The sequence below is a fragment of the Pristiophorus japonicus genome, chromosome 22 (genome assembly GCF_044704955.1).
Source record: "Pristiophorus japonicus isolate sPriJap1 chromosome 22, sPriJap1.hap1, whole genome shotgun sequence".
Taxonomy (NCBI): Eukaryota; Metazoa; Chordata; class Chondrichthyes; family Pristiophoridae; genus Pristiophorus; species Pristiophorus japonicus.
In genome coordinates, this window is record NC_091998.1 from 70,544,617 (window position 1) to 70,557,616 (window position 13,000).

General features: G+C 50.4%; 1 pseudogene; it reads right to left on the reverse strand.

The window, feature by feature from the left end:
* Nucleotides 1–8,357: 8,357 nt before the first annotated feature.
* Nucleotides 8,358–11,372, reverse strand: LOC139234663 (zinc finger protein 551-like; annotated as a pseudogene).
* Between the last annotated feature and the right edge of the window lie 1,628 nt (nucleotides 11,373–13,000).

Here is a 13,000-nt window from a genome sequence, read left to right on the forward strand (position 1 = left end):
GAGAGGCAGAGGGGTGAGAGAGAGAGAGAGACGGGGGGGTGAGAGAGAGATACGGGGGGGTGAGAGAGAGATACGGGGGGGCGAGAGAGAGAGAGAGATGGGGGGGAGGGTGAGAGAGACAGGGGGAGGGTGAGAGAGAGACGGGGGGAGGGTGAGAGAGAGACGGGGTGGAGGAGAGAGAGACGGCGGGGGAGGAGAGAGGGTGTGAGGAGATGGGGGGATAGAGAGAGAGAGAGACGGGGCGGGGTGTGAGAGAAAGAGAGAGAGAGACGGGGGGAGTGAGAGAGAGAGAGAGAGAGAGACGGCGGGCTGAGAGAGAGAGAAGGGGGGGCGAGAGAGAGAGTGTGACGGAGGGGGGAGGGTGAGAAAGACGGGGGAGGGTGAGAGAGAAGGGGAGGGGAGGGAGAGAGATGATGGGGGGAGAAGAGAGAGAGAGAGAGAGACCGGGGGGGGCGGGGGGGAGAGAGAGAGAGAGAGACTGGGATTGAGAGAGAGAGATGGGGGTGTGAGAGAGAGAGAGACTGGGGCGTTGAAAGAGAGAGAGATATGGGGGTGGAAAGAGAGAGAGAGAGATGTGGATTGAGAGAGAGAGATGGGGGTGTGAGAGAGAGAGAGACTGGGGCGTGGAAAGAGAGAGAGATATGGGAGTGGAAAGAGAGAGAGAGAGACGGGGGGTGAGAGAGAGAGACGGAGGTGTGAGAGAGACTAGGGGGGGTGAGAGAGAGAGAGAGACGGCGGGGTGAGAGAGAGAGACGGGGGGAGGGTGAGAGAGACGGGGGGAGGGGAGGGAGAGAGAGTGATGGGGGGGCGGGAGAGAGAGTGATGGGGGGGGGAGGAGAGAGAGAGATGGGGGGGGGAGGAGAGAGTGAGATTGGGGGGGTGAGAGAGAGTCAGTGGCGGCGGGAGAGAGAGAGAGACGGGGGGGTGAGAGAGAGAGAGAGACGGGGGCTGAGAGAGGGGGTGAGGAGAGGTGGGGATAGAGTGAGAGATGGGGGGAGGTGAGAGAGACTGGGCCGTGGTGAGATAGAGAGAGTTTGGGTGGGGATGAGAGAGAGAGAGAGATGGAGGGGGTTAGAGAGAAAGAGAGGGAGAGACTGGGGGGGGTGATGAGAGAGAGAGATGAGGGAGGGTGTGAGAGAGAGAGAGAGATGGGGGGGTGAGAGAGAGAGAGAAATGGAGTGGGTGAGGGAGAGAGAGACGGGGGAGGGGCGGGGGAGAGAGAGAGACGGGGGTGTGAGAGAGAGAGGGGCGGGGGGCGGAGGATGAGAGATGGGTGTGTTGGGAGGCGAGAGAGGGAGAGGGACTGGAGGGGTGGTGAGGCAGAGAGAGAGATGGGGGGGTGAGAGAGAGAGAGAGGGATTGCGGGGAGGGTGAGAGAGACTGGGAGAGGAAGACTCGGGGTGGGGGTGAGAGTGTGGGTAGGGGGAGAGTGGCCGGAGGGGGAGAGAGGGGGGTGGAGGGGGGGAGTGGGGGGGTTGGGGGGAGAGGGGGAGAGTGGGGGGAGCGGGAGAGAGGGGGGCTGTGGAAGGGAGAGAGAGTGATTCGGGGGGTGGGAGGGGAAGAGAGAGAGACTTGGGGGGTGGGGGGGAAGAGAGAGAGACTCGGGGGGAGGTGGGGAGAGAGAGACTCGGGGTGGGGTGGGGAGAGAGGCTCGGGGGATGGGGGAGATCGGCCCTGGGGGGGCGGAAGAGAGAGAGACTCGGGGGGAGGTGGGGAGAGAGAGACTCGGGGGGGGTGGGGAGGTGGGTGTGAATGTTTAAAAATGTATAGAGACATTGAAGTTGAGAACGTGGGAATTGTATAGGGACAGTGTAAGCTAACAAAGAATTCATGGAGGAATAGCCATGACATCTCAGACTCGAGACTGCGAAATGTTACAACACTAACACATATTGAAACAAAACCCACAGCTTGCAGAAAAACCTCAAGGTCTTATTAAATCATGTTATTAACCTGAAACATTAACAGAAGGTCTTTGTTTAAAATCAGACCATACTTAGGTCGGCTTATGAGTGGACAAAGGGAAAGAGGGATCAAAAGGGATAGGCTGAACTAGGATGTCACTCTAGCCCTATCTTGTTACCTTTTGCCGAAAATGTATAACCATCGTGCCTTTACAATGTAACGTCACTTTGTCCGTAGGAAGTGGGTGTGTTCTATCAGAGTTGCATTCCTTCTGTCTTAATGACGTCTCATGGACAAAGTACAGAACCGAGAGACGATATTGGAACAGATAGCTAACAATACTGCTGAAGCTCTGGAGGGCATCACAGCTGAAATGGTAGCAATAAGGACCGTAGCATTACAAAACCGAATGGCCCTCAATTACCTGTTAGCTGAGAAAGGGGGAACGTGTGCCCTGATAGGATCTGAATGTTGCACTTACATTCCTGATAGTTCAGAAAACATAACCAATCTCGCTGATCGCATAAGAAGGGAGGTGAAGAAGTTATCCACACCAGCAGAAGGATCTAGCTGGTTTGATTGGCTATCAGATGGATCTTGGAGATCGTATCTAATTGTTGGTTGCCTTAACCTTTATTGTAAAGTAATGATGGCAAGGTTAGCAAACCCTCTTGTGGTCAAGGGCTCCCGAGTTATGATCCAACGAACTAAAGAACTACTCGACACTAACAACAATATGATTCAGGAAATAGAGTGTGAACGGATGAATGCGATACTCCAAGAATGATCCTAAGTGTTATCATGGAATGATAAATGGGGGGAATGTGAATGTTTAAAAATGTATAGAGACAATGAAGTTGAGAACGTGGAAATTGTATAGGGACAGTATAAGCTAACAAACAATTCATGGAGGAATAGCCATGACATCTCAGACTCGAGACTGCGAAATGTTACAACACTAACATATATTGAAACAAAACCCACAGCTTGCAGAAAAACCTCAAGGTCTTATTAAATCATGTTATTAACCTGAAACATTAACAGAAGGTCTTTGTTTAAAATCAGACCATACTTAGGTCGGCTTATGAGTGGACAAAGGGAAAGAGGGATCAAAAGGGATAGGCTGAACTAGGATGTCACTCTAGCCCTATCTTGTTATCTTTTGCCGAAAATGTATAACCGTCGTCCCTTTACAATGTAACGTCACTTTGTCCGTAGGAAGTGAGTGCGTTCTATCAGAGTTGCATTCCTTCTGTCTGATAAGGTCCCCGATCGGGATTTGCTTTTTAAATAAAAGCTTGCTTTGTTTAAAGCACAAACGGTATTCGTTTCAGTAATTTTGCTGAACCAGATTGAGGGAAAAGAATCCAGAAATCAACATGGGGAGAGAGGCTCGGGGGGTGGGGGAGATCGGCTCGGGGGGGGCGGAAGAGAGAGAGACTCGGGGGAGGGGGTGGGGAGAGGGGGAAACGGGGATGGGGGAGCGGGGCTGGGGGAAGAGAAAGCGACTGGTGAGGAGGGATCGGAGGGGAGAGAGGGAACTTGGGGAAGACAGATTACGTTTTCCAACCCCCTACAAGGGATATCGTTGGGGTGGATGAAATCCAGAAGTCATGACACTGCCACTGTTCACTTCATACCCAATAAACCCGTTAACTATCTGCACACAATGCCCCATTTATACCGGGGCGGGGACGGTAAGACATGCACTTGCGCTGGCATAAGGGGGTCTTTGTCTGGGGGAGGGATACACTTGGACTGGGGTAAGGGACTTTGTCTGGCCCTGGCTGTCTTCTGGGGAGCTCTGTCCTGTCGCTTCAGGAAGTCAAAGTGGATCGAGTTACAATTTACAAAGTTAGTGAGAGCTTGGGATGGGCGGTTCCAGTTACACTTCAGGGTGTGGCTTATCCTCCAAGGGGACCAATCATAGACAAAGGGTGGAGCAGGGTGGCCATTTTGGCAGAAAAATAAGCACATCCTTAAAAATTGGAGACAGACCTTTCAGGGGTGAAATTAGGAAACACTTCGACACACAAAGGGCCCAAGTTTCCACACGCGCCTAGAACGATGCAGTCCTGACCTGGACGCCCGTTTTTCGCGCCACAAAGTGCGCCTAAAAAAATCCTCCGTATTCTCCACCTCCCTGCAGGTCCTCTGGCCCTCGGCGCAGCGCAGCACGAGCTGTGGGGGGGGGGGGGGCGGAGCCAGGTCCCTGCGCTGAAAACAGTGCCGGGACCTCTGCACATGCACGCTACAGTGGGCACGCAAGTGCAGTAGCTCCAGGCGCCCAAAACTGTGTGGGAGGGGCCGAAGCACGCAGCCCCTAGCCCTGGCCCAATGGCCTCACTGGGGCTGTGTGAATAAGGCTCCTTCCATGGCCTGCTCCTGCTCCCCGCCCGACCAGACCCGACACCCGCTCCCCCCCCCCCCCCCCCGACTGAACCCGACCCGACCCCCCCCCCACTGGACCCGACCCGACCCGACTCCCGCTCCCGACCTGACCCGCACACCTGCTCCGCCCCCCCCCCGCCCCCGCAACTGGACCCGACTCCCGCTCCAGACCCGACCCGCACTCCTGCTCCGCCCCCCCCCCCCCCGACTGGACCCGACCCGACCCGACTCCCGCTCCAGACCCGACCCGCACTCCTGCTCCGCCCCCCCCCCCCCCGACTGGACCCGACCCGACCCGACTCCCGCTCCCGCTCCGCCCCCCCCCCCCGACTGGACCCGACCCGACCCGCGCTCCTGCTCCCGCTTCCACCCCCCCGACTGGACCCGACCCGACCCCTGCTCCCCGCTCCCCCCCCCCCGCCCCCGCCCCCGAACTGGATCCGACCTGACCTCCCCCTCCCCAACCTGACCTCCCCCTCCCTCTCTCTCCCCCCCCTCCCCCCCTCTCCCCCCCCTCCCCCCCTCTCTCTCCCCCCCACTCTCTCCCTCCCTCCCCCCGACCCGAACCGAACCGAACCTCCCCGACCCGACCCAACGCCACCTACCTGTAAATCTGGTACTGGGGACGGGCCCTGCCCGAAGTCTCGGGCCGGCCCGTTCAGCCTTCGGTCCCGAAAGGCCTGCCTGAAGCACTTTCACACAGGTAGGAAGATGGTTTATTTAATCTTTTCTTTGCTTATAAATGTTTATTCAGGTTGGATTTATTTGTATAATATTTGTATAAGTATAAATAAGGATTTATTATAGAATTTAATGACTTCCATCCCCCCTCCCCCCCCCCCCCCCCACCTCGTTCTGGACGCCTAATTTGTAACCTGCGCCTGATTTTTTAATGTGTAGAACAGGTTTTTTCAGTTCTACAAAAATCGTCACTTGCTCCATTCTAAGTTAGTTTGGAGTACGTTTTCACTGTGGAAACTTTGAAATCAGGCGTCAGTGGCCGGACACGCCCCCTTTTGAAGAAAAAATTCTGTTCCAAAGTGAAACTGTTCTACTTGACTAGAACTGCAGAAATAAAAATGTGGAGAATTGCGATTTCTAAGATAGTCCGTTCTCCACCAGTTGCTCCTAAAAATCAGGCGCAAATCATGTGGAAACTTGGGCCCAAAAGGTGGGAGAGGTTTGGAACTCTCTTCCACAAATGGCAATTGGTGCCAGATCAGTTGTTAATTTTAAATCTGAGATAGATAGCTTTTTGTTAACCAAATGTGTAATGGATATGGGGCAAAGGTGGCTATATGGAGTTAAGATACAGATCAGCCATGATCTCATTGAATGACAGAACAGGCTCGAGGGGCTGAATGGCCTCCTCCTGTTCCTAAGCTCTGGAACTCCCTCCCAAAACCTCTCTGCCTCTCTACCTCTCTTTCCTCCTTTGAGACGCTCCTTACAGCCTACCTCGTCGACCACTGCCGCAGGGATCAGTGCTGAGACCTCAACTATTTACAATCTATATAAACGACTTGGAAGAAGAGACCGAATGTAACGTAGCCAAGTTTGCTGACAATACAAAGATGGGAGGAAAAGCAATGTGTGAGGAGAACACAAAAAATCTGCAAAAAGACATCGACAGGCTAAGTGAGTGGGCAAAAATTTGGCAGATGGAGTATAATGTTGGAAAGTGTGAGGTTATGCATTTTGAGTGGGTTGGGCCTCTACTCATTGGAAATCAGAAGAATGAGAGGTGATCTTATCGAAACGTATAAGATTATGAGGGGGCTTGACAAGGTGGATGCAGAGAGGATGTTTCCACTGATGGGGGAGACTAGAACTAGAGGGCATGGTCTTAGAATAAGAGGCCGCCCATTTAATACTGAAATGAGGAGAAATTTCTTCTCTCAGAGGGCTGTAAATCTGTGAAATTCGCTGCCTCAGAGAGCTGTGGAAGCTGGGTCATCGAATAAATTTAAGACAGAAATAGACAGTTTTTTAACCGATAAGGGAATAAGGGGTTATGGGGAGTGGGCAGGGAACTGGAGCTGAGTCCATGATCGGATCAGCCATGATTGTATTAAATGGCGGAGCAGGCTCGAGGGGCCGTATGGCCTACTCCTGCTCCTATTTCTTATGTTTTTATGTAAGCCTGCCCTTATGTGTGGCTCGGTATCAAATTTCATTTGGCAACGCTCGTGAAACGACCTGGGACCTTTTACCACATTAAAGGTGCTACATAAATACAATTTCTTGATGTTTCTGACACCAAATCCATGGAGCACTTACACTGCGACACTAAATCCAGGAAGCACTTATATTAAGACACCAAATCCAGGGAGCACTTACACTGTAACACCAAATCCAAATGTTTTACAGGATATGGGGCAAAGGCGGGTACATGGAGTTAGGTCACAGATCAGCCATGATCTCAATGCATAGCAGAACAGTCTCGAGGGGCTAAATAAGAACATAAGAATTAGGAGCAGGAGTCGGCCATTCGGCCCCTCGAGCCTGCTCCGCCATTCAATAAGATCATGGCTGATCTTCTACCTCAACTCCGTTTCTGCACTATCCCCATATCCCTTTAATCCCCTTAGTTCCCAAAACTTTATTGACCTCTATCTTGAATATACTCAACGACTGAGCACTCACTGCTCTCTGGGGCAGAGAATTCCAAAAATTCACAATCCATTGAATGAAGAAATTTCGCCTCATCTCAGTCCTAAATGGCTGAGACTGACCCAGTGTTCTAGATTCCTCAGCCAGGGGAAATATTTTCTCAGCATTAACCCTGTCAAGCCCCTTAAGAATTTTATATGTGTTAATTAGATCACCTCTCATTCTTCTAAACTCCAGGGAACATAGATCTAATCTACTCAATCTTTCCTCATAGAGCAATCCCCTCATCCCAGGAACCAGTCTGGTGAACCTTCGTTGCACTCCCTCTAAGTTTTTCCTGAGGTAAGGAGACCAGAATGGTCCACTCCTGTTCCTATTAAAGAGCCCCGGTCTGTTCAGCCTTTCCTAATAAGTACATTCTCTCAGTTCTGGTAACATCCTTATGAATCTTTTTCACATCCTCTCCAGCGCATCCATTTTATAATATGGACACCAGAACTGATCATCGTACTCCGTGTGGTCTAAGCAAGGTTCAATACGTTTAACATGAACTTCTCTGCTTTTCAATTCTACCCCTTTACAAATGTTTTTTTTTGATGGCCTTATTAACCTGCTGCGGAAATCTCAGGGTAAGTGGACACCAGTGAGCCCGCTCTGAACCGGTTTACTGCTCCCTCTGCCCAGCACTGCCTGCACCCCCGGCGCACGGAAATGGAATTTCAAAAGCAGGAAGGAACCAGTCGGCCATTGAAAGGTATTTGCAAAGAATTCAAGTTGTCCCAAGAATTCAAGTTGTCGGGAGTTACATATCAGTCTTTCTCCTGTGAATATAGAGCTGCTGAGAGAGCTGCCAGTTAGTCTCATTCCTCTACCCTTTCCTCATTGCCTGGCAAATGATCATTTTCAGTATTCAATTCCCGTTTGAAAGTTACTATTGAATCTGCTTCCACTGCCCTTTCAGGCAGTGCGTTCCTGATCACAACTCGCTGCGTAAAAAGATGTCTCCTCATCTTCCCTCTGGCTTTTTACTCATTATTTGACGTGATTACTTATTAAATATATTGGCTGCGTGGATTCAAATTTAAACTGAAAGCAGGTTTGCAGGCGTGATGCTCTATTCACATGTCGAAGGTGGGAGATGCTGTGGGGCACACGCTAAGTCCAGTCGCTGAAATTAATTAACAGTCTGAGTTTTGTGTTTAATGTTACCGATACTTTCCCTGGAAGGTCTGGGGAGCTGGGTCTTTTCCATGAGGATAACCGAAAGTATGAGAACTAAATAGTAGAGTTGGAAAGAAAACGGTCCAAAAAATGGAACAGTCGGTAACAGGACATCGATCGTCTCCTCTTGGAGAAATCAAGGAAACGACACACTGTGTGTTTGAAACAAAGCTGATTTATTTGACATTTATCTGGAATATTAAACTCCAGTACATTTGTAGGGGATATTAACATCAGCAGAAACAAACCCCAACTGTCAGAATGAACATGGTTCAGTCCTGGATGTGATTAACAGCAGAATCCAACCCCTGCAGTCACTTGTGAACTCGCCGGTGTGTCAGCAGGTTGGATGAACAAGTGAATCCCTTCCCACACACAGGGCAGGTGAACGGCCTCTCCCCGGTGTGAAGTCACTGGTGTTCAGTGACAGTCCATGAATGCGTGAAGCCCTTCCCACACACAGAGCAAGTGAACGGCCTCTCTTCCGTGTGAACAGACTGGTGTCTCAGATGTTGGGATGATTTTGTGAATCCCATGCCACACATGGAGCAGATGAACGGCCTCTCCCCAGTGTGGACTCGCTGGTGTTCAGTGAGGCTGGATGATTACCTGAACCTCTTCCCACAATGAGAGCAACTGAACGGCCTCTCCCCAGTGTGAACTCTTCGGTGTTGAATCAAATCATCAGAGCTTTTAAACCTGTTCCCACAGTCAGCACATTTAAAAAGCCCCTCGTCACTGTGAACTCGCCGGTGTGTCAGCAGGTTGGATGAACAAGTGAAACCTTCCCACACACGGAGCAGGTGAACGGCCTCTCCCCATTGTGAGTGCGTTTGTGTCTCTTTCCACAGGCAGTGCACTGGAACACTCTCACTCGGAGTGGGGGGGTGGGGAGAGTGTCTCGGGGCTTCTCCAGTCACACTGATGTTTGAAATCTTTTCCCACAGACAGAACACACAAACATTTCTCTTTCCACGTTCATCGGCCGATGATATTCAGGTCCCAATGAATGGAGTGACTCTGTCAGATCTTGATGTTTGGTTTGGTTTGAGTTTCCCGTCTGCATGTCCTCCCTTTCTAACACCCTGTAAAAGGAGATTGCAAACGTCATCACTGTAAGTACAGGATAGAAATTCAGAACAGACAATTCTAGCTTCTGTGGAATATTCTTTCCTCTCGTTCCCCCAAACATGTGATCCAATCAAACTAAAAGAAGCCAACAAAAGCAAAGTGAACTTTTGCAACTGAAGCAGAATGTTGTTCCCAGTGTCTATGAGACGCTCTGTACTCTAAGATGCCACCAGTCACAGAAGATATCACATGAAATGTCCTAGGCACTTCACAGTAATATTATCAAACAAAATTTGACACTGAGCCACACAAGGAGATATTGGGGCAGTTGACCTCAAGCTTGGTCAAAGATGCAGGTTTTAAGGAGTGTCTTAAAGGAGGAGAGAGGTAGCAAGACGTTTAGGAAGAGAATTCCAGAGCTTAGGGTCGAGGCAGCTGGAGGCACGGCCACCGATGCTGGAGCGATTAAAATCTGGAATGTGCAAAAGGCCATAATTGGAGGAGTGCAGAGATCTCGGGGGGTTGTGGGGCTGGAAGAGATTACAGAGACAGGGAGGGGCAAGGCCATGGAGGGGTTTGAAAACATGGATGAGAATTTTAAAATTGAGGTGTCACTTAACTGGGAGGGAATGTAGGTCAGCGAGCACAGGGGTGATGGGTGAACAAGACTTGGTGCGAGTTAGGATTCAGGCTGCAGAGTTTTGGATGAACTTAAGTTTATGGAGGGTGGAAGATGGGAGGCCGGCCAGGAGTGCGTTGGAATAGTCAAGTCTGGAGGTAACAAAGATGTGGATGAGGGATTCAGCATCAGATGAGCAGAGACGGAAATGAGCGATGGTACGGAGGTGGAAATAGGCAGTCTTAGTTATGATGCAGATGTGGTCGGAAAAACTCATCTCGGGGTCAAATACGAGACCAAGGTTGTGAACAGTCTGGTTAAGCCTCAGACAGGGAGAGGGATGGAGTAGGTGGCTAGGGAACGGAGTTTGTAGCAGGGACAGAAGTCAGTGGTTTCAGTCTTCCCAATATTTAGTTGGAGGAAATTTCAGCTCATCCAGTACTGGGGTCTGACAATTTAGAGACCGTCGAGGGGTCAAGAGAAGTGGTAGTGAGGTAGAGCTGGGAGTCGTCAGCGTACATGTGGAAACTGACGCCGTGTCTTCAGATTATGTCACCGAGGGGCAACATGTAGATGAGAAATAGGAGGGGCCCAAGGATAGATCCTTGGGGGACACCAGAGGTAACGATGCGGGGGTGGGAAGAGAAGCTGTTGCAGGAGATTCTCTGGCTACGATTAGATAGATGAGACTGGAACCAGGCGAGTGCAGTCCCACCCAGCTGGACGATAGTGGAGAGGCGTTGGAGAAGGATGGAATGGTCAACCATGTCAAAGGCTGCAGACAGGTCGAGAAGGACAAGGAGGGAGAGTTTGCCTTTGTCACAGTCACACAGGATGTCATATGTGACTTTGATAAGAGCCGTATAAGTAACTATCCAGGGGCTAGGACCTTTCACACTGAATATCTACATGGCCCATGGACCCCTCTGGGCTGCAAACATCACCTGCGCCTTGGGGGTGGGTGAAGGTGATTAGAAACCAGTTGCCCAGGATGCTCCATCTCCCAGGCACTGGGACCCGTTTTGGAACAATGACCCTGAAGCTCCGCCCACTCTCTTCCTGTATGAAGATGGCTGCACATGCGCCGTGATCTCCCCCTGTCCAAGATGGCGACCAACGACCCCGCTGACCCGGATCTGTCACCGCGGCGTACACACGGGGCCTGTGGGCTTTTATTCGGGGCCTGAGGCCTACACCAGGTGTTTATAAAGAGGGGAAGGTGGGGCCGGTTCAGGGCACGTACTCACCTTCAGGGCCAAGTCAGTGAGGCAGATAGGGCTGTTTCTGGCCCGCTACGTATTGTGGGTATGGGTGGACGCCATTGGGACCGGCTCTGCCACGGGATAACGAGCCAGCCGTGATGGGAATCTAAGTTAGTGAAAAGAATAGATTATTATTTTCTGAGGCAAAATAAGCTCACAAAAAACCCTGCTCCCTCTCCCCAATCTGACCCCTTCTACACTCGTTTTACACGGTTTAGATGTGGGGCATTTACAGGCAGGATGCTCAGATCAAACATCACGTCAGAATCTGACAGAGTTAAATGATTCATCAGGACCTGATTCAGTGGGTCCTCGAAGCGTCTGGCACACCAGCCAGTTCATACAAATGAGACAGCTTTTAAATGTGCCGAAAGCACTTCAAAATCTACAAGTACCCAAAGAGACACCAGCGCCTGTTCACCTGTCCCATGTGAGGGAAGGGATTCACTCAGTCATCCGCTCCGATGGTACACCAGCAAATTCACACTGGGGAGAGACCTTTAACCTGCTCCATGTGTGGGAAGAGATTAATTGCACCATGCGTGCTGCTGGGACACCAACTGGTCCACTCCGATGAGAGACCTGGGAAAAGATTTAAAAGATCCCAGGATCTGAAGAAATACCAGCTGGCGAGAGCAGGAGAGATTCTGTTCACCTGCTCCGTGTGTGGGAAGAGATTCAATTGGTCCTCAAATCTTCTGACACACCAGCGAGGTCAGACGTGACTACACTGGTGCAATTCCCCCGTTTTTGCTGCTGTTTACCAGATCCAGGACTGAACCATGTTGATTATGCTGTTGCTAATAAACCCAGTAACTGGGCCGGAGTGAATTTGCTGGTGTACCATCGGAGCGGATGACTGAGTGAATCCCTTCCCTCACATGAGACAGGTGAACAGGCGCTGGTGTCTCTTTGGATACTTGTAGATTTTGACTTGCTTTCAGCACATTTAAAAGGTGTCTCATTTGTGTGAACTGGCTGGAGTGCCAGACGCTTCGAGGACCCACTGAAGTTACTGGAGTTACTGACCTTTCTGCCACAGGAAACATTTTCTCCTTATTTACTCTATTAAATACTTGAAGGGATTTTTTTTTTTAAACAGGGCTGTGGGGACGGAGCAGGGGAATGGGACTAATTGGATAATTCTACCAAAGAGCCGACACGGGCACGGTGGGCTGAATGGCCTCCTTCTGTGCCATAGTCGTCTATCATTTTACAAGCATTCATGATTTTGAACACTTCTGTCAAATTTTCACTGAAAGGGAGAGGGCGGTTCTGGACTTGGTTTGGGGGAATGAAGAGGGGCAGGTAGAAGGGGTAACGGTGGGAGAGCATTTTGGTGCTAGTGATCATAATTCAGCTAGATTTAGGGTAATTATGGAAAAGGACAAAGGTGGACCAGGAAAAAAAATTCTCAATTGGGGTAAAGACAATTTTGCTGAGCTGAGATGGGATTTGGCCAAAGTGGATGGAAACAGCTACTGGGAGGTAAATCAGTGTCAGAGCTGTGGGAGGCATTCAAGGAGGAGATCCTGAGGGTTCAGAGCAAGTATGTTCCTTTAAAGAAAAAGTGTGGGACTAACATCTAGAGCCCCCTGGATGTCAAGGGACATACAGGGTAGGATAAAGAAAAAAAAGGAGGCTTATGACAGATACCGAGGGCTCAATACTGCAGAAACTCTAGAGGGGTACAGAAAGTGCAGGGTGCAATTAAAAAAGATATCAGAAAAGCAAAGAGAGAGCATGAAAGAATGTTGGCAAGTAAAATCAGGGAAAACCCAAGGATGTTTTATCAATACATTAAGAGCAAGAGGATAACGAGAGAAAGAGTGGGGCCTATTAGAGACCACAAAGGAAATCTGTGTGTGGAGGCAAAGACTTGTGTATGATTCTTAATGAATACTTTGCTTCTGTTTTC